This window comes from Rhipicephalus microplus, chromosome 4 (genome assembly GCF_043290135.1).
Source record: "Rhipicephalus microplus isolate Deutch F79 chromosome 4, USDA_Rmic, whole genome shotgun sequence".
NCBI lineage: Eukaryota > Metazoa > Arthropoda > Arachnida > Ixodida > Ixodidae > Rhipicephalus > Rhipicephalus microplus.
In genome coordinates this window covers 167,939,664-167,948,457 of record NC_134703.1, presented here as the reverse complement: position 1 = coordinate 167,948,457, position 8,794 = coordinate 167,939,664, and the positions used below count along the sequence as shown (strand labels likewise).

General features: G+C 44.8%; 1 non-coding gene across 1 annotated transcript; it reads left to right on the top strand.

Annotated features, from left to right (window-relative positions):
* The first annotated feature begins 8,032 nt into the window (after nt 1-8,032).
* Nucleotides 8,033-8,155, top strand: LOC119173048 (U5 spliceosomal RNA). Its single transcript, XR_005110001.1, has one exon. It is a non-coding gene; the product is annotated as a U5 spliceosomal RNA (small nuclear RNA).
* Nucleotides 8,156-8,794: the final 639 nt, after the last annotated feature.

Genomic DNA, 8,794 nt, shown 5'->3' with positions numbered 1-8,794 from the left:
CTCTAATAAATTCTCACTCTAAAAAAAAAAGCCCACTAAATGTTGAGCGCCGGTGGCGTTGTTCTATAGGTGACTGAGCGATGAAAGTTGATGACGATGGCACCTCCCAAGCAGGACCGAGGGATGGATGGATGGATGTGACTGTACCCTTTAGATCGGGTGGCGGCTAGCGCCACCAAGTCGTGATACTTAATGAACCAAAAACTAGATTTATTTTTTTAAGTGAGTTTGAGGATTCGTACTTTGCATGGATCGTACAATGCATGGATTCGTACTTTGCATGGATGCCCCACAGAGAGCGTCTCCGGGAAGCCAAACGCAGAGGAGCAGAATTCGGTGTCGCGTCCAGTACGCAGTAGCGGACTCGTTGTAATGCTGGTCAGGCATGCATTTCCTAGAGATGAAAAGACGATCTGGGTGATTACGGGAGCGATCACCTGTGCGGCGAAGCCGAAAGGATTAGCGGTCATCATTGTGGCACAGCCACCAAGCCCACTTGTGTCATAATTATGTTCTATTTCTCTCATTTTTTACCGGGGTGCACTCAGGGAGAAGTGATCTTTGTTTATTTTGGCACACTTATTGTAATATTACTGTTTAAATGCTTTCATTTTGTATATATGTACACCACCCCTGCAGAAGCCTCACATTGGGCTTCCGTATTTGAAAATATATAATTATAGAATCCGAAAGTGTTCCATGCTGCGCTCGCTTCCAATTATATCACTAACATTTGTTGCATCATCAAGTGTCCGGTGTGCATTATTACATTGGAGATAATTTTGGCTGCCTTCCATACAGGGTTCAGTTCCAGTATGATGACCGACATCTGTGACTAGATGAAGGGTTTGGTGCGGTTTGTGATTTTAGTGAATACTTTAACTACAGGAAACGTCCAGAAGTCTTCATAACAGGGTTCAGTTGCAGTCCTATGACCAATATCTGTCTTATCATGAAAGATTCAGGTACAGTTAGAGCGTACTTTGACTACAAAAAATGCCCAAAGGCACTCTACATAGTGCTTGGTTCCATTCTTATGACCAGTATCAGTTGTATCATTAAGAGACAGGTGCGGTCTTTTGCATTAGAAGATATTTCCAATACGCTTATCATTCAAAAGCCCTCCGCACAGGACACAATTACAGCCTCATGACCTAAATTCGTCACATCATAAAGAGTAGGGTGTGGGTTGTTGCATAGGAGAACATTTCGACTGCAGACAACGTCCAGAAGTCTTCCACACAGTGTTCAGTTCCAATATTATGACCGATATCTGTGACTTCAGGAACAGTTGTGTGTGATTTGTCGCTTTAGAGAATACTTTGACTGAAAACAACGTCCAGACGTCTTCCATACAGGGTTCAGTTTCAATATTATGACCAATATTTGTGACTTCATGAACATTTGTGTGTGATTTCTCACTTTAGAGAATACTTTGATTGAAGACAATGTCCAGAAGTCTTCCACACAGTGTTCAGTTCCAATATTATGACCGATATCTGTGACTTCATGAACAGTTGTGTGTGGTTTCTCACTTTAGAGAATACTTTGATTAAATACAATGTCCAGAAGTCTTCCACACAGTGTGCAGTTCCAATATTATGACCGATATCTGTGACTTTATGAACAGTTGTGTGTGATTTGTCGCTTCAGAGAATAGTTTGAATAAAGACAACGCTCATAGGTATTCCATACAGTGTTGACACGCATATATGTGCGGTCGCTGTTTATAACTGACCGTCCGTAAATATGTATATATATATATATATATATATATATACCTACTGACGAGTGAGGTAGGATTGCCCTCCCCCCACACGCGAAAGAGTTGGTACGCCATTACTGACGCCCTTGCTACGCCGAGCCGGGCAGACACAAACTTTTTGGGGCATTGAGACGCCAGCCATGTGGGCGGCGGAAAGCGCGCAACATCAACACAGCCTTCCAGTAGTTGTTTTCTTCCATATCCAATAGATGGCGCGAAAGCTTCACTCACCTAACTCACTCAGTCCCAGCCAGACGAAACGAGAACGAAACAAAGTGGTGCGGTTCAGCACGGTACGGATCCGGCAGATCGCTGGGAGGGTGAAGGCCAAGAGAACTGCCACTCTGAGTGAGCGAGGGACAATACTCGCTTAGTTCGCTCATTGGCTCTCGGTGAACCGCTCAGCCATCGGCTCTAATGAGACGCGCAGACAGATCAATTGGAGGGCGAATAGCCGTGGCGGTGCAGTTGTCTTCGCTGTGAGCTGCTCACTTCTGTTGACCCGCACATCACTGACTCTTCATGAAGAGCCGCTCAGAAGATTCGGCTTGCTACTGAACGACCCATCTCTATTCACGATGCAGGCGGAAGGCTTGAAGCCCCTGTGCGTACATTCAAGTTCAAGCTATACGCAAACTGGAAGCGTAACTGCGCATTCATATAGGCACATGTATACAGCTGTTGGTGGCTCATTGCCACCGCCTCCATCTACATATGTAGGCAATAACTCATTGCAAGAAAAATAAGATAAAATATGACGTCAGCACCTCAAGTATACTAGCGACGTCGTTTGGTTTGCCTCGCATGGCGCTAAATGGATTTTTTTAATTGATCCCCTTTTAGATGGCTTTTAATCCCTACGCGATTTTATTGCGTCTTCATGGCTTGCCAACTGCGTACGCGAGAGGAAAGGAAGACCAACAAGAAAGAGTGAGGAAGCGAGGTTGTTTTATTAACCAAATAGGGTACTCTCAATATAGGGTACTCGCAATATCCCCAAAATGTTTACAGATGGAGATATTGTCACACTATACTGTTCACGAGCACAATAATATTTACAGGGTGTATATTTTATACAAAGCAATGGTATGACATCGATCACAACATACGGTACGTGTGCCTCTCGAGAAGCGTGGAAAGGAGCAAGTGGATGTGGGCGACACGCAGGAGAGGGCAACTGGAGTTCACCTGGGGCGACAGACTCGGACGCCGCCCACCATGCAAGCACTGAGGCCGCACCCGCTTGGCGCTGAAAGTTCCGCCGAGTGAAGACGATATAGCTGCACACGATTAGCTATTACTGCAGGCCGAAGGATGTGTGCGCCGTGGGAGTCGTCGAACACACGGGCCAGCGAGTTACTTGACGCACTACATGACGGCGATGACCGGCGCTGGAGCCTGGAATGCTGGTACAATGGGTGCGCGGTAGGCGGTGCAGTTCGTGGATGGTCAACCACTCAAATTCCCCTATCATGGAAAATGACTGCAGCGAGACTGCAGCCTTAGAAATATCATTTCGGCAACCTTAGAGTGTTCAGTGTTTTCTTGCTTAGCGTGACACATTCACCCTCACTAAAGGCAAACGCACGCCAGCCAGAGAAGACAGTTGGAGTCTTGCTTGCTTATTCAGTCTTGCCCTTTCTCTCTCGAACGCAATTAGTGAGCCGTATATCGCATTAAAATCCCGTATTTACAACGATCCGTAAAAGGTCAGCAATTAAGAAAAATTTCAAGTTCGTACAATGAAGGGCATATGCACGAAGTCGCCCCCGCACCCGGTTGTGACGTCATACTTTATTTTTTGGTGTTGTTAGTTGTCCCCTCCATACGTAGAGGGAGATGGTGACTATGAGCTGCCAACTACTGGACACATGGGCTTCTATGGAACTTATGCTACCAGTTTACATATACCTTCGCGCAACCTCGTATGACGTGCTTTTGCTCACCGATGCGATACCCAGACCTTGCCGCACTCATCATCATGCTGTTCGCGAAAATAAGTCATTTTTGCACGAAACTCAAGTATTTATTAGTAGTCTGCTAGCAAATATTTTTCCACATTGTATCAGCCACGGCTCCGTTGGCGTTTTTTGTCACGAATACAATGTTGAAATGTTTGCTAGCAGACTACTAGTAAATACTCGAGAAAGAAGGGTTCTGTTGCGGGGCACCGAACCAGAGACTTCAGCATCCTCAGCGCGCTGTGCTATCAACAAGACCACGGAGCATACGTTGCCAAAGTTGCTAACGGCAAGCCTCAGATCACCACAATTTCAGCGCATTTTCGTGATCAGCGGCGACATGGCTCGACGGGTTCGTTTCGATGAGCGTCGGAGCGGCCGGGGTCTCTCCTGCGCGCGCGTTTATCAGACCCGTGATTCTGGAGAGCTCGAAGGTCACTTCACCTGCTGCCACGGTCGCGTTCGCTAAAAGCGCGCGCCACTCACACACGAAGATTGTGACAGTTGTTCGCGTTTCTCTTGTGTATACTTGTGCGTTCGTTTCGTGCGTCTTTTTTTTTATCTGTTTGACCAGCGCGCTTTAAATGTCGAGCCGGGACAGCTGTAGGTGCGCGCTCGTCCCACAAAGAACTATGCTATACTAAGAGTGGCCACTGGAGCCTATTCGTGGCCCAGCAACAAAGAAACTGACCAACCGATACAGTTGTAGGTGCGCGCTCGTCTCACAGAGAATTATACTATATTAAGAGCGGCCACTGAAGTCTATTCGTGGCCCAGGAACAGAGTCTGACCATTCGATAGATGGCGCACCCATCGTCGCTTTTACTCTCTTTTTAACACATGTAATAGCCCCTTCAGGACGACAATAATTGCCCAACTTTGGCATCAACTTTTTGCGAAGAGGAAATTTTACTAATGTGTGAGATTTCCTATATCCGCTCTACATCATGTCCCGCTGAGAACATTTAATGCGACACAACATAAAACGGCAAAGAATGACTGGAAAGTGTTTCCTTTCTGTATTTGTTTTGCACAAAAAGGCACACTGATGTGGTTTAAATTGAGCTGTACATGAATTCCCTTTGCGGACGGATGAGTGAGTAGCCTACAGGTAAATAAAGAAAAAAAATGAGTACCCTAGTGGTAAAGACACTCCCTTTCGGAGCATGAAGGCATGGGCTCAAATCCTACCATAGGAAAAAAAAATTTGTTATTTCATTAATGCTGAAGATATTATGGGGTCTGACCAACCACTCGTGGCGCTGAAAGCAGCGCTGTAGCTGGTCCGCAGGCTTCTACGGGAGTGTCCGCTTTTTATCTATGTTTCTCTATGCTCGTCATGTGTATGCTCACTTCGCGCGTGCTTTTTGCTAGAGTTGCGAGCTGCAAGTATCGAGCCGCTTGTTATTCTCTGCGGTACTTCGCACTTTTTTGGCGTAATGTTCATTCGTAGTGCCTTGTAGCGAAACAATGCACAATTAACGTGAAACTACCTCTGTTAAAACACGTTTCAATTTTGTTGATATAACGATTCCTAGAAAGACGAATCAGCCACGTTTTTTGTAAAGCTTGTCCAGATTTTGTGGCGTCACTTTCTACCGAAACTTTCTCAGCTACCTTTGAGCGAGATACAATACAAGTGGAATAGCACCGACGGCAGGATAACAATAAGTGCACTGTACACGCACACACAGGAATACGTACTACTAAGTAATGAGTAGTTAATTACTTGATTTGTTTATGATTTGCGCACATTATATTGTTGATTGAATTCCCAGCAGTGGTAGATAATAAACTTTATTAGGGATCCAACTGGCCCGGGCTAGGCATCCAGGAGCTGTCGTCCGTGGAGCATCGTGCGATGTCTTCGGCGATAGCCCTCGCTCGCTGGACAGCCCCGATTTGGTCCACTGCACGTGGGCTGAGAAGGGCAGCTCGCCACCACTCAGCCAGTCGTCCTGGGGTACACTCACGCTCGTCCGAGTAGTGGCTGCGAACACCGCACTCACACTCCCAAAGTATATGCGCCGTGTCGGCTGTCCCGTGCACGCACCACGGACAGCCTGGTGACGGGTGGAGCGAGGGACACAGTATGTGCGCTTTCTCAAGTAATATCAGACAAAAAAAATTGGCAGATCCCACGTACAGGGCAAATCGATGATATGCAAAGCACGAATGAGAAATGTTGATATGTCATTTTAAAATTAGCCCAACGTTACGAGGTAGGGGTAAATGATGCCGTACATGACTTCTGTGTCATGATTACCGTGTTTGGATGTGTAGTTTCCCTTTGTCGTCTATTCACGTCACGTGATGCCAAATTTTGTATATGTGGAGTTAGCGAAACAGCCGCGAGCACGCTGGGAGCGTAGTATGTTGTCCTGTTTTTACATGACACGCGTGTAATTATTATCATGTTTGCACCAGTCATATATTTCCTCATCCATTGACGTCAGGTAACACCAAATTTGGTACATGTGGAGCTACCAAAACGGCCGTGAGCGCATCATGAAGGGCCCAATATGCTCCATATGCCACATGCTGCATTTCGCGCCGATGCGTTACCCAGACAACACTACGTCTCCCTCTTTTTGTGAGGGAGGGATGCTGGACGCGCTGAAGCGCGCATGCGTCAAAGCAACGCAGCGCGGCGCGCGCTTGCGAGTATATGGCGGCACCAGCGCCGTGCGCGGAAAATCCGGCGTGACGCGACGAAATGAACGCCGGCGAGGGCGCGGAACGCATCACGTGAAAACGTATTGGCGCCTTTACAGCGGCATGTAGTCGTGTTCTCACATGACACGCACTTCATGATTATCATGTTTGCACCAGTCGCATTCATTCGTCATCCTTTGGCGTCACGTAATACCATATTTGGCATATGTGAACCTAGCGAAACAGCCGCGAGTGCATCGTCAGTGTGGAATATTGTCATGTTGTTACATGAAACGTGTGTCATTATTATCATATTTGGATGTGTAATTTACCTATGTCGTCCATTCGCGTCGCGTAATACCCAGTTTGGTACATGTGAAGCTATGTGTACGGCTACGAGCGCATCATGAGCGTAGCATGCAGTCATGTTATTACATGAAACGCATTTCATATTTATCATGTTTGCTTCAGTCAAATACCTTCGTCATCAATTCACGTACTGTAATAGCAAATTTGGTATATGTGACGCTAGCGAAACGGCCGCGAGCGCATCATGAGCGTGACTTGTAGTCATGTTGTTACATGACTCACATGTCATAATTTTCATGTTAAGGTCTATCGTTTGTGTTCGCCATACCATACCTGTTTTGTATGGTATGGTATCAGGTATGGTAAACAAGTATGGTATGGCATAAAATCATGCCATACCATACCTGTTTTGCAACATGTCATGTCAACGAAAACACCGCAAGAGCTGCAGCCCCTTGAAATGTAAATCATGACATTCATGACACACATGTCATGATTTTCATCTTATGACTAGTGAGATATGTTTCTCATACAATCATGTTATGGCGTACCAAGTTTGGTATGGATACTATTATCGAAACGGCCAGGAGAGCTTAAAGTCGTAGGCAGATAGATAGATAGATAGATAGATAGATAGATAGATAGATAGATAGATAGATAGATAGATAGATAGATAGATAGATAGATAGATAGATAGATAGATAGATAGATAGATAGATAGATAGATAGATAGATAGATAGATAGATAGATAGATAGATAGATAGATAGATAGATAGATAGATAGATAGATAGATAGATAGATAGATAGATAGATAGATAGATAGATAGATAGATAGATAGATAGATAGATAGATAGATAGATAGATAGATAGATAGATAGATAGATAGATAGATAGATAGATAGATAGATAGATAGATAGATAGATAGATAGATAGATAGATAGATAGATAGATAGATAGATAGATACGCTCAAGGTCGCCAAAGTTCGCTAAGAAATGCTTCGCTTTTAAAAGACTAAATACATAGCGCGCAAATTATGACATAGAAGCGTGGTCACGTTCCGCTATTCCGGCATTTGCAAACTTTAATGGTAGTGTACACGGCTGCATACATTTTTCGCCAGCATAGGAGCCTAAACTAAAATGAATGTGACTATATTTGACTTTTTTTTTTAATTCAAAGGTATACGTTATCATTGTGAATCATCCAGAAAAAAAATTTTTATGACAACACATGTTTTGGGATTCAGAGGCCAAAACATACAAAAACCTTCTGTATAAGCTTGGCCAAGTTTTCTGGCTATTTTTCAACACGTCGGATTGTGAGCTGCTCTTCATTCATCGCTCACGTCCTGCCTCAGCTAGTCGCAACAATCTTTCGCCTTTTACTAAAGATTGCCGTGGGGAAAGACACCCCAATGAGCCTGTAGGCCAATTTTTGGGAGGCCTTGCCCGTTCGGGCGAGGCCAACTGTGCAAATCAAAAGTGAGACTCCAATATTTTTTAATGAGAAGCATTTCTTCGTGAACTTCATCGACTTTGTGCGAATCTCTCTAGCTATCTATCTATCCATGTATCTATCTATCTATCCGCCTACGACTTCTAGCTCTCCTGGCCGTTTCTATAATGGTATCGATAGCAAACTTTGTATGCCGTAACATGATTGTATGAGAAACATATCTGACTAAAGATAACATGAAAATCTTGACATGTATGTCATGAATGTCATGATTTACATGTCTTGTCCTGCAGCTCTTGCGGTGGTTTCGTTCACATGGCATGTCACAAAACTGGTATGGTATGGCGTGACTGCATGGCGAACACAATTGACAGACCCTAACATGAAAATCATGACAAACGTGTCATGTTCCAACATGACTACATGCCACGCTCATGATGCGCTCGCTGCCATTTCGCTAGCCTCACGCATACAAAATTTAGAACGTGAAAGGATGACGAAGGTATGTGTCTAGTGCAAACACGATAATCATGAGATACGTGTCGTGTAACATGACTACATGCCATGCTCATGATGCGCTGGCGGCTGTTTCGCTAGCTTCACATGTACCAAATTCATTATTACGTGACGCGAACAGACGATAT